The following is a 13,388-nucleotide window of genomic DNA, read 5'->3' on the forward strand; positions in this document are numbered from 1 at the left end:
TCACACGAAGACCTTGGCCAGGGCTTTGGCACTGGCACTAGCAATGAGGGCCTTACTAGGGTGGCAGGCAACAGCATGGATGGCCTCCTGCTGCTTCTCACAGTGGGCTGTGATCTCCTGCACTCACGTTTCATTGTCCAGGCTCCACAGATGCAAGGAGCAGTGGTGGTTCTCCAACATCAGGAATACACCATAGGGGTTCATGGCCAGGCAGGTGGCCGTGTCCAGGTGAGCAATACATTTCCCTATCTGGTTGCCCAGGAAGCGAATGCCTCTGCTGTCATGGGTGGTGATGATGAGGGGCTGGTTTGGATGACTCACCACCTGGTAGATCTGGGTTGGGCTGCTGCTCCCCTGGGACTCCAGAGCAACGAGGGCACTGCCAACCTCCGGGTCATACAGAAAGTGTCCCCAGAGTGGAAGGAGACCACAATGTGGGTAGGCTTGATGCTGGTGAAGGCCGTTAAGGTGGCAATATCATGATTGCTGGCTGTGGAGAAGGTACAGAGGCAGGTCCGGCTGCTCCTACTGGAGTCCCAGATTTCAAAAGAGGCCAGGAGCTGGGAGATGGCACTGAAGGCCAGGCCACATGGCTCTCCAGGAAGTAGCTCAGCCTGCTCAGTCATAACCATGTTGGGGGCCCATGTTGAAGTGTGAAATCTTCCAGCTGTGGATGCAGGCATCTGCCTCTTCCACTGTAACAGCATTCACCGTTCATGCCCACGGCTGCTGCCAACACGGATCCCTGTGCCTGGAAGGCATGGGTAGGTTCCATGTGTGGCACAGCATTCTTGTCTGTGACAGCCTTCTGGGGTTCCAGAGCATGCACGGGCCACCAGGAGCAGCGGGCAAAACCTAATGGCTGTGGTGGAAAGCCAGGGAGCAGAAGCCATCCTAGCATGAGTAGAAGATGAATGTGGGGTTCCACATCTTCCTAAAGGCATCTTGGCCATCAGACAGGTCACAGCTGAGCTCATTGTCATTGGTGATGGTCAGACCTGTTAAGTCCCCCAGGCTCACCACCCTGCCCCCAGTAGTGTCCATGATGAAAACATAGGAAGAGAAGCCAGAGGGACCTTTATGGGGCAAAGGCTGGGATGTGCCAAGAGGCGTGACAGCCTTTGGGGATCGGCCCATCCACATCCCATAGGTCAGCTAAAATTCCCTGTTGTTTGATGCCCCGCACCCGACTCCCCAGCTTTTCAGTTTATGGTGAGTCCCTTCTCCAGAGCATCACCCAGGACCCAAGTGTCTGGAGAGCACCCCCTGTCCTCTCCTGAGCCCAGGAAGTCAAACTCACAGATGGCATCCTCTAAGTCACCCTCCTTGTACTCATGGTCCATTTTGGTCACCAAGCCTTGGCTGGCAACTTCACATACTGCTTCTTGTGCTGCACGCTGTCCTGTCCAGCTGGTCCTCCTCATGGCTGCCCTCGTCGTTGCCTCTGTCCTCAGTTCTGCAGGAGGGAGATCTGCTGCAGCACTCTCTGCCATCTCTGCCGTCTCTGCCATCTCTGCCGTCTCTGCCGCCTGCATTCCTCTTGATTCGTTCAGCCATCTATTTCACCAATACCAACTCCCCACCGCTGAGCCCCACCTACTTTCCCACCCCTGGGGCCTGCTGGGACTCTGGGGCCACTTTGCTAGGCTCCAGTTCACAGTGACCCCACTGAACTCCAATGAGCATCCCAGTAGGGACCACATGCCCTTGGACCGAACGTCCAGGGTGGTGTCAGCGTAGCCCACCTCTTCTAGGTGCTGTCAGAGGAGCTACTGCCCCTCCTGCCACACCAGTGGCCTCTTCTCCAAGGTGACCAACTCCACAGGGCTGCTGGAGACTTGTTCTGACAGTTCTGGTCTCTTCTCCCTCTGGTTCGAGTCTGTCCCAAAATTTGATATATGATATTTGGCCCTCTCCTGCCGTGGCACATATTCTAACATCTTGATCCACTGCACCAGCTCTGTCTTGAGATGCTCTTGAGCCCACAACTTGGCACATTTGGCCAAGAGCAGGCCCTCTCCGTTTGGAAATGCACCCACTCAGGCTAAACAAAGTGCAGTATCCCACAGGCTCAGAGCTTCAACCCTGCTGCAGGCCAGGGGCTGCCCCTGCTGCTGCTTCCCTTAGCAGCTGGAGGCCCTGGGCCGGGGGCAGAGACTGGGACCCTCCTGTTCAGCTGGTGCCATGCCCAAGCGCAGGGAGCTGCAGCAGGAGGCCCCCAGTGCCACCTCCCCCTTCCAGTCGCCCCTAAACTACACATACCTTGAGGACAACTGTTTGTTTCCTTGTGTTTGTTTTGTGCCTGTTAAACCCGGGAGCACCTGAGGACTGTGAAGCTGCTTCTGCCCATATGCTTTATCTACAAGTTGTAGTGATTTATTAGGATGTATTATTTAGTGCTACTGCACTCCTTTGTCAAAACAATGTGTAACTAAAAAAGAGTTTTTACAGATCTCAGAAAAGGTGATTTTTTTCCCCACTGTAATGCAGTATCTTGCTTAAACACTTCTTAACCTTTGAGGAAAGAGATTTTGTTTGTCCTGCAGCCTTGCAAAGAGCTTGTTTCAGCCTGCAATAGGAAATGTTTTGCCCAGTTGTGTGCTAGATCACAGAGAATGTGAGTGTGCCAGTGCCCCCAGCAGCTGGGGCACTTGGTGTGGGTATGATGGGAGCAATGCAGGGAGACTGTTTGACCCACAAAATATCTGTTCTTGCCCACACCTCTCCTTCTGAGGAAGACAGAGATCTAGAGGAACACCAAGACGACCTGAAGGCAGCATTCCCCATCCTTAGTCATACCGGGGCCTAAAACAAAAAGGACAGTGTTAAGTAGTATCTGTATGACACACTGGGGCAAACAGAGAGGCTTTGGGTCTGCCAGAGGGGACACTCCCCATGGTTTTGGTCACCTCAGATGCCGTCTGGGTGCCCCAAAGACCAAGAGGCTCAATATCTTAGTACACGATATGCCTAGGGATATCAGTTGGAAAATCCCGTCTTCGGTTCAGAAAATACGGATTCGGAAATATGGATTATTTATCTCTACATTCAGAGAATCTAGCAGAGGGCTGCAGCCCTCAGAAATGTTACTGAATGATAGACATGAATGTGCAGTTTCCTTCTGACCCCAGGGAATGGAGAGTGAAGGATTCAAAGCGCTGAAGTCCCAGATACTGGACCAAACATTTGGAATCAGTGTTATCAGAGGGCCCTGAGAGTTGTCCTCATCTATCAGTCACACGGGTTTTAAATATATGTACTATAAAAATGTAACCAGCAGTGTGAGGCAAACACAGCTTCATTGCTGGTAGAAATGCCAGCAGGTGCCACTGTTCTGGAAATGCAAACAACACGCCTTAACATTTTCATACCCTTGGACCTTTAGAAATCCGTCCTAATTAAAATTTCAAAAATGCAAACAACATTTATATACAAAGATATTTGCATAGTATTGTTTTGCACAACACAGAACCTTCGTTAAGTATATTACCGTATGATAGAATTTTTAAAATATATTTTATTGATTATGCTATTACGGTTGTCCCATTTCCCCCCTTCATTTCCCTCCACCCTGCATACCCCCTCCCCCATCCCCCCTTTAGTTTATGTCCATGTGTCATAAGTTCTTTAGCTTCTACATTTCCCATACTGTTCTTGCCCTCCCCCTTGTCTATTTTCTACCTACCACCTTTGCCAATTATTCTCTGTACCTTTTCCCCCTCTCTCCTCTTCCCCTCCCCTGTTGCTAACCCTCCATGTGATCTCCATTTCTGTGGTTCTCTTCCTGTTCTAGTTGTTTGCTTAGTTTGCTTTTGTTTTAGGTGTGGTTGTTAGTAATTGTGAGTTTGCTACTTTTTTACTGTTCATATTTTTTACTTCTTTTTCTTGATAAGTCCCTTTAACATTTCATATAAAGAGGGCTTGGTGATGATGAACTCCTTGAACTTGACCTTATCTGAGAAGCACTTCATCTGCCCTTCCATTCTAAATGAAAGCTTTGCTGAATAGAACAGTCTTGGATGTAGGTCCTTGCTCTTCATGAGCTGGAATACTTCTTTCCAGCCCCTTCTTGCCTGTAAGGTCTCTTTTGAGAAATCAGCTGACAGTCTGATGGGAACTCCTTTGTAGGTGACTGTCCCCTTATCTCTTGCTGCTTCTAGAATTCTCTCCTTCATTTTAATCTTGGCTAATGTAATTATGACATGCTTTGGTGTGTTCCTTCTTGGGTCCAACTTCTTTGGGACTCTCTGAGCTTCCTGGACTTCCTGGAAGTCTATTTCCTTTGCCAGATTGGGGAAGTTCTCATTTATTATTTGTTCAAATAACTTTTCCACTCGTGTCTGTTTCTTTTCCCCTTCTGGCACTCCTATAATTCAGATGCTGGAACATTTAAAGATGTCCTGGAGGTTCCTAGCCTCTCCTCGTTTTTTTGAATTCTTGTTTCTTCCTTCTTTTCTGGTTGGTTGTTTCTTTCTTCCTTCTGGTCCACTCCCTTGACTTGAGTCCCAGTTTCCTTTCCATCGCTATTAGTTTCCTGTGCATTTCCCTTCATTTCAATCAGTTTAGCCTTCATATGTTCGTCTAATTTGTGACTAAAATCAACCAATTCTGTGGGCATCCTGATCACCAGTGTTTTGAACTGTGCACCTGAAAGGCTGGCTATCTCTTGGTCACTTAAAAGTATTGGCTCTGGAGCTTTGATTTGTTTTTCCACTTGAGCCATAATTTTTTGGTCTGGTCATGCCTGTCTGGTCATGCCTGTTAGTGAGGGGTGGAGCCTTAGGTGTCCACTGGGGCAGAGCAACCCAGTGGCTGGGTTATGATGCTGTGTGTGGGGGTGGAGTCAGAGAGGGATCAATGGGGCTTGTTCCACTCTCTCTCGGAGTTCAGTCCCCTCTGCCACTTAAAGTGGGGCCTTCTGGTGCTGGTTCCCAGGTGGGTGGGCTTGTGCATGTTCTAGGACCCTGTGGGTCTCTCCAATGAACTCTTCTGTGAGGCTGGCAGTCTCTCACAACACCTCAATGCCCACAAGTGTTTTCAATTGGTGCTTTTAGGCTTTATTTCCCATCACTGGGGCCCTGGGTTTCGGGGTCTGTCTCACTCCCCCATTTTGCCTGGTTTATCTGTGCTTGAATGTGTGACCAAGATCAGCCAGTTGCCTTGTGCACCTCACTGGGTCTGCTCGTTGCCACCCCGAGCCCTGGTTGCCAGCCACTGCTTTTTCCTGCAGTGATCCCTCTCTGCTGGCCGCTGACTCCTGCCCCTCTTACCCATCTGGCTGAATGGTTGTCGGACTTCCATACAGTTCAATTCTCTGTCGGTTCTAGTTGTTTTTTTGTTTATAAATTTTTTGTCGGCCTTAATTTTGGTTGTGCAAGGAGGCAGTGTGTCTACCTATGCTTCCATCTTGACTGGAAGCCCCTATGATAGAATATTATAAAACTTTTTAAATTTTATTTACAAAGAGTTTTGTTGACACGATTAAATGCTTATATCACAGTACTAGGCAATAGAAACAAAATACAAAATGATATATGGATTACAATTTCAATAATTTAAAATGTATATGTTATGTACATACACAACTACCAATATTCAGGAAATGACCAAGTGACCACTAAGGATGAGATTTGGGGGAATTTTTGTTTTCTTCTCTTTGTCATGCCATATTTTGTAAATTTTTTACAGTAATACTAATGTATTTGATAAGCTATTTTAGTAAAATTATGTTTTTAGAATCTATAGTGAGATGTAAATTGTTTATAGTAGTAAGTAAAAAAATCAAGACGCATAGTATAATTACAACTATTTAACTTTTGTAAAATGTATATTATTGTAAAAGGTATATTTTAGAAGAGAAAACTTTGAAATGGTAAATGTGGTTGTTTCTAGGTAATTAGATTGGGCAAATCATCATTCTCCTTTCTATTTTTCTGCATTTTTCAGTTTCATACAATAAAAATACATTAATTTTATATTGATACCAGCAAAAAATTCTTGACTTTTTATTGTAAATTCAAACATTAAGCAATACTTGCTAGAAATTTTTCAAAGTAGAAGACTAAGTCAGGCTAAGTTGGAGGAGGATCTAACAGGCATGCAAGGGACAAAATCTTTTGCAAAAACATCAGTGAGACTAAAACAGACTCATTGTAAGCATGAAAAGACTTCGTCCAACCTCATTTTCATAATTGAGTCTGTGGTCACTGCGAGACTTGAGAACAGCAGTTCAACTCTGACATTTTCTGTCACAGATAGTGACTTCTCTCTCGTTCCCAAACAACTCCAGCTCAAGCCACGTTTTTGTTTAAAACATTTCTAGAAACAAGATACTGTTGAACAGACATAAGGACAATAAAGACACAATGTCTCTTTGTTGTGTTTTTTATCTCCATCATGTTTTATTAAGATTCAGAGATGCCTGAGTGACCATGGTCCCCAGATAGAGGGAGGTAATGGACCCAGATCGCAGAAGGCCAGAGGGCTGGTGGGAGGTGTAGGCTCAGATTTTTGTCCAGAAGATGAATTGATAAAAAGACCTAATATATCTGAATATACTAAAAAGAGACTTAGCTGGAGGAATTTAGCCTTGAATTAGCAAATATGAAGAACAAGATTATTAAGTCCTAGAAAAGCAACAGGCAAGAAAAGTTATCATATAATATCAGCTACCAATAGCATTTTATAATGATTAAAAAAACCACAAATATTAATCTAATCAAAATTATGATATGACTATATTGGGAGGTTGGATGTATACCTGGGTGTGTTCTCATCTGCCATAGAAAATTCCACAGCAGGGAATCAATAGGCTATGTGTAACACCCACTAAAAAGAAGTAGTAATATAGGCATGTTATTCAGGTATATGAAGGTAAGTACCAAAAAAAGAGCTAATAGTGGTCACAGAAGTGGCGAGGCTTACTGCTGGGATATGAGCACATCTAAGATGGAAAGACACACTAGGAAAGGCTGATATAACTAACCCCTCTTTTCTCAACAAACCTGTAACAAGGTCCCTTAGGGGCTCTCTTTGTAAGTAGATGCTTAATTACCCCCTGCTCCCTACTCCACTTCAGTGTTTGCTTTTTACTGCAAAAAAAGTAGGAACATCTGCTCTACAGTAATTTCTGTTTATTTGGAAGATTGAAAAGTTATTTAAATAAATGAGCATTTCATTCTTCTGTACGGTTTTTGTTTTGCAGAAACCATCTTTTCATAAGCAGAGGGTAGCTGAGTATTTCAGTGGTTCCTTGCTTCCTCCTCCCCTCCCCTTCCCCAGGAGACTGAACGCATTTGAAAGACAGTTTGATGCATTTAGCCTCACAGAAGTACCATTAACCACGTGTGGCTAATGAGTCTAAATTTAGACCTACTACCTTTGAAAAGCTCATTGTCTCTTTCATTGATAATACCTTTTATACCCTGGAATAGGGAGAGGTCCATTTTTTGTGTGTGAAGCAAGGAGTTTTATCTTTTTTCCTTAGTAGTACTTAAAATGTTTTCACTGCATGAAATTAGAGTTTTGACTTTAGATTTTATTTTTACTTTTTTTCAAACTGTTATGATTGATTATTTTAGTCAAAGATCCTAGTAGGATTTCTGTATATTCCAACTGTTTATGGAGTCTATATGTTTCTCTGCATTTCTTTTTTGTTGTTTTTGTTTGTTTGTTTTGGTTTTTTGAGGCATACACACATAGTTACATTTCATGGAGTTGCATCCGGCCAACTAACTATGTTCTGGTGAGGATGCAGGGAAAATCACCTCTCCCTAGAATTTCTACCTCTGACCAAGGGAAATGTGTCTTGAAGAGCTGTATGCAGATTGGAGGCAACTTGTTTGCCTGTTTTGCTGTTAGAAAATTAATTTAATTAGAAGACAGGCTGTGGGCAGTCCTGTGCAAACAAAGAAACACCAGGCAGAACCCAGTTAGCTTGGGACAGGAAAAGTCACACTCTCTTCTAAAATACTTTTTGGAATACTGATACTGCTTCTTGCCTTTAGTACTAAAGGTACATCTGTTCTTTGTCTAAGACCCTATAAATTAAACTCACTCTCTAGCACAAAGTACCTGCTGAATGGAAAAGCAGTGATTTTTTTCCTTTTAATGTTTTTACAATGATGAGAGAACTGAATCGATGACTGCATTCTAGATTAATTTTACACTGCATTAAAACTACTCTGTATTAGTTTTTGACCAAGGCGAAACACCTAAATATGGTGCATGTTCCATTTTACTTTGTACTGATGGCAACAGTAAAAACTTTTCATCCTTCTTGAGCCCTCCTTCAGTGACCTGTGTGGACCTGAGCACAGATGGTGTACTCGCCTTGCCTGAATCTGGTTGATGGGTCCAAGCCCAGATTTAACAGTTCCTGAGGAGCATGTAGTTTTGCATACAAGCCTGTGTTTAGCTCTAGAAGCTGTTACTGTACAAGAATGTATTACATTTTGGACTCCAGTTTTGAGCTACTTAAAGTTATATCTGGTCACTGGGTGGATTTGATGGTAATTCTGTATTTTGGCTATGTGGAACAAATCTAGGCTTTTGGATTGAATGTAAAATGTCTTCTTTTCCTATATTAATAGAGATATTAGATTTATTAGCCCTTGGATTTATAGTGTTGTGACCACTGAGTGAGTGTGTGTGTGTGAGTGTATCTGTGTATCTATATCATTTGGGGCATCAATTTTACAATCTAACATCTCCTGGGTTTTGTTTGTTTGTTTTTGGTAACAGAGGAGCTAAGTTAAGATTTTCCTGTGGTCAGGAAAATGATAGGCTGATATTTTCAAGGTCAGTCTAAAAGACTGCCTTTGATTTTGAGTTTTGGTCCATCTCTCATACCCAAGCCTTCATTCAGAATCTGGAAAGAAGTGAGAAAGAAAATTAAATCACATAATTTTTAGGAATCCCGTCAAGATCATACCCTAAGCCCCACTTCAAAACAGAACAAAATGTGACTTCATGTTTCTCATCCATTCTCTCTACCACCTCATTTTATGTGGGTATCCTGCTTTACCTGCTAAGTGTTAGAATAATGAAGGATTGCATGTCACTACAACAGAGCAAACAGCTTCAAATTGAGTCTTAGTCATCCCATGTGACAAGAGTTCTTTGGCCATTCCCAGTGCCAGGGAGTTTTTGCTGGCAGTCCTTCTTGCTGGTCCAGCCTCCTGCATGGTGTACACATTTCCTGACTGTGCCTGACATGCATGTCTGTGACATGGGGTATTGGTGCTTGAACACTTACTAGGTTTCTCGGAAAGCTCAGAGTGAGGAACTCATTCATATTTTCCTTTTTCGGAGTACATGCAGATGTGAACATTTTAAAATGGACTGGTTTCACAGATCTAGAACAAATATTCCAAAAATATATACGGAACAAAAAAAGACCCCAGATAGCCTCAGCAATCCTGAGAAAAAAGAAGAAAGTTGGAGGGATCACAATACCTGATATCAAACTATACTACAGGCTGCTGTAATGAAGACAGCCTATTACTGTCATAAGAACAGACACATAGATCAATGGAACAGACTGCAGAGCCCAGAACTAAACCCATGCCTCTGTGGTCAGTTAATATTCAACAAAGCGGGCACGAGCATACACTGGAGTGAAAACAGTCACTTCAATAAGTGGTGTTGGGAGAACCGGACTGGTACATGCAAAAAAATAAAACTAGACCGCCAACTTACACCAGAATAAATTCAAAATGGATGGAGGAGTTAAATATAAGTTGTGATACCATAAAAGTCTTAGCAGAAAACATAGGCAATAAAATTTCAGACATCCCATGTAGCAATATTTTTGCTGATACATCTCCAGGGCAAGGGAAATAAAAAAATAAACAAATGGGACTATATCAAATTAAGGAGCTCTGCATGGCTAAAAAAAACCATCATTAAAATGAAGAGGGAACTGACTTTATGGGACAGCATATTTGCCAATGATACATCAGACAAGGGTTTAATCTCCAAAATATATAAAGAACTCACATGACTCCACTCCAGGAAGACAAACAACCCAATTAAAAATGGGCAAAGGAGGGACTTCTAGCCAAGAAGGAGGCGTAGGTAGACATACTGGGCCTCCTCACAAAACCAAAATAAGGATAACAATTTAGAAACAAAATAACAACCAGAACTGACAGAATATTGAACTGTATGGAAGTCGGACAACCAAGGAGATAAAATAGACACATTTATCCAGACCAGTAAGCAGGGAGGAGTCGGGCAGCCAGATGGAGAGAGGTCGAGGCACAAGAAGCGTTGGCACTGGGCATGCAAGACAGCAGCGGGTGGACCCAGGGTGCACTGGCAGCAGCTGGCAGACCTGGGCTTGGGGTGGCAATGAGCAGATGCAGCGAGGTGGCAATTGTGAAGTGAGGCACTGCATGTAAGGTGGCTGACCTGGTGGTCCCCCATTTGCACACAGATAAACCAGGTGAATTTGGGGAGTGAGACAGACTGTTCAACCCAGAGCCCCAGTAGTGGGAAATAAAGCCTCAAAACACTGATTGAAAACACCTGTGGGTCTTGATGCACAGGGAGAGACTCCCAGTCTCACAGGAGAATTTGCTGGAGAGACCCACAGAGTCCTAGAATACACACAAGCCCACTCACCTGGGAATGAGCACCAGAAGGGCCCAGTTTGCTTGGGGGGAGTGGTGGAGGGGACTGAGATCCAACAGAGAGCAGAGCAAGCACCATTGTTCCCTCTCAGCACCCCCACCCCAACATATAGCATCACAACCCAGCCACTGGGTTAAACCACCCAGGTGAACACCTAAGGCTCTGTCCCTCATACACAACAGGCACAACAAGACAAAAAATGGCTTAAATGGAAGAACAGATCAAAGCTCCACAGCAAATACAACTAAGCGAGAAAGAGATAGCTAACATATCAGATGCATAGTTCAAAACACTGGTGAGCAGGATGCTCACAGAATTGGTTGAATTTGGTCACAAATTAGATGAAAAATGAAGACTACGCTAAGTGAAACCAAGGGAAATGCACAGGGAACCAATAGTGATGGGAAGGAAACTGGGACTCAGATCAATGGAGTGGACCAGAAGGAAGAAAGAAACAACCAACCAGAAAAGAAGAAAGAAACAAGAATTCAAAAAATGAGGAGAGGCTTAGGAACCTCCAGGACATCGTTAAATGTGCCAGCATCCAAATTATAGGGGTACCAGAAGGAGAAGAGGAAGAACAACAAGTGAAAAACTTATTTGTACAAATAATAAAGGAGAACTTCCCCAATCTGGAAATAGACTTCCAGGAAGTCCAAGAAGCTCAGAGGGTCCCAAAGAAGTTGGACCCAAGAAGGAATGCACCAAGGCACATCATCATTACATTACCCAAGATTAAAATGAAGGAGAGAATCCTAGAAGCAGCAAGAGATAAGGAGACAGTCACCTACAAAGGAGTTCCCATCAGACTGTCAGCTGATTTCTCAAAAGAGACCTTACAGGCAAGAAGGGGCTGGAAAGAAGTATTTCAACTCATGAAGGGCAAGGACCTACATCCAAGACTGTTCTATTCGGCAAAACTTTCATTTAGAATGGAAGGGCAGGTGAAGTGCTTCTCAAATAAGGTCAAGTTCAAGGAGTTCATCATCACCAAGCCCTCTTTATATGAAATGTTAAAGGGACTTATCAAGAAAAAGAAGTAAAAAATATGAACAGTAAAAAAGTAGCAAACTCACAATTACTAACAACCACACCTAAAACAAAAGCAAATTAAGATGACAGCTAGATCAGGAGCAGAACCATACAAATGGAGATCACATGGAGGGTTAGCAACAGGGGAGTGGGAGGAGGAGAAGAGAAGAGAAGGTACAGAGAATAAGTAGCATAGGTGACAGGTAGAAAATAGACAGGGGGAGGGCAAGAACAGTATGGGAAATGTAGAAGCTAAAGAACGTATGACACATGAACATGAACTAAAGGGGGAGAATGTGGGTGGGATGGGGTGTTCAGGGTAGAGAGGGAATGAAGGGGGGAATGGGATAACAGCATAATCAATAAAAAATGTTTTTAAAAACTCAACAGCAAAAAATGGGCAAAGGACCTTAATAGACATATAGATTGCCCATAGACATATGAAAAAATGTTCAAGATCACTAGCCATCAGAGAGATGCAAATTAAAACCCCAATGAGATACCACCTTACACCTATCAGAATGGCCATCATAACCAAATCAAGCAACAAGTGCTACCAAGTAAATAAAGGAAAAGGAACCTTAGTACACTCTTGGTGGGAATGCAGACTGGTGCAGCTACTATGAGAAACAGGATGGAATTTTCTAAAAAAATTAAAAATGGAACCACCTTATGACCCAGTGATGTCACTTCTGGGAATATAGCCTAAGAATCCTGAAACACCAATTTAAAAGATTAAATTGCACCTCTATGTTCATAGCAGCACAATTAATAACAGCCAAGTTTTAGAAGGAGCCCAAGTTCACATCAATCAATGAGTGGATTAAAAAATTGTGACACACTTACATGTTGGAATACTACACAGCAGAAAGAAAGAACTCTTACCTTTTGCAAAAGCATGGATGGAACTGGAGACTATTATTCTAAGTAAAATAAGCCAGTTGGCAAAAGACAAATACTGTATGACCTCACTTCTAACTGAAATCTAATAAACAAAATAAACTAACAAGAAAAATAGAAACAGAGATATGGAAACATGGAACAGACTGATAGTTGTAGAAGGACGAGGGGTGGAGGGAATGGTGGAAGGAAGGGGAAGGGATTTGTCAAAGAACATGAATGCATGACCCAGGGACACGGACAATGGAGAGGGGATTGACTGTGGGAGTGGGAGGTGGGCTGGGTGGAGGGGGTCAAAAGAGAAAAAATTTGGGACAACCAAATTTTAATAGAATAAACAACAAAAAATAAAGTAGAAACAGATAAACTGAGTTGGAACTCGTTTTTTTCATTGTTAAATCCTGTCGTTTTATTTATTTGTTTTATTTTTTATTGTTGTTCAAGTATAGTTGTCTCCATTTTCCCTCACCCTGGCCATTTCCACCTCCCACCCTCAATCCTATCCCCTTCTGGCTTAAGAGAATCATAGTTATAAGTTACTACTTAGGAGTTAGTATTACTCCCCTCTCCCCCCCATTTATGATCATGTCATCACCACATGTTTGATAAACGGATGGTTTAAGTTACTGTAAGTGCATGGCCTGTTAGGGGTGGAGCTTTTTGAGTGATATTTCTATATCGTTGTTGACGTGGTTGGAAGGTGTAATTACTTAGGTGGAAGGGAAGTGTAAATGGATACTAAACTGGGCTTTACTGGAGAAACAGCTGCGTTTGTCTTTTCTCCTGCAGTTGGTGTGGAAAGGACAGTTTCAGGTGCTGTG

At 43.2% G+C, this 13,388-nt stretch overlaps 1 pseudogene; it reads right to left on the reverse strand.

Annotated features, from left to right (window-relative positions):
• The window catches only part of LOC118985840 (striatin-4-like), a 38,988-nt pseudogene continuing 25,600 nt past the window's right edge, over positions 1-13,388 (reverse strand).

Source organism: Sturnira hondurensis, unplaced genomic scaffold (assembly GCF_014824575.4).
Source record: "Sturnira hondurensis isolate 20B ecotype Veracruz unplaced genomic scaffold, ASM1482457v3 Scaffold0004136, whole genome shotgun sequence".
Lineage (NCBI taxonomy): Eukaryota > Metazoa > Chordata > Mammalia > Chiroptera > Phyllostomidae > Sturnira > Sturnira hondurensis.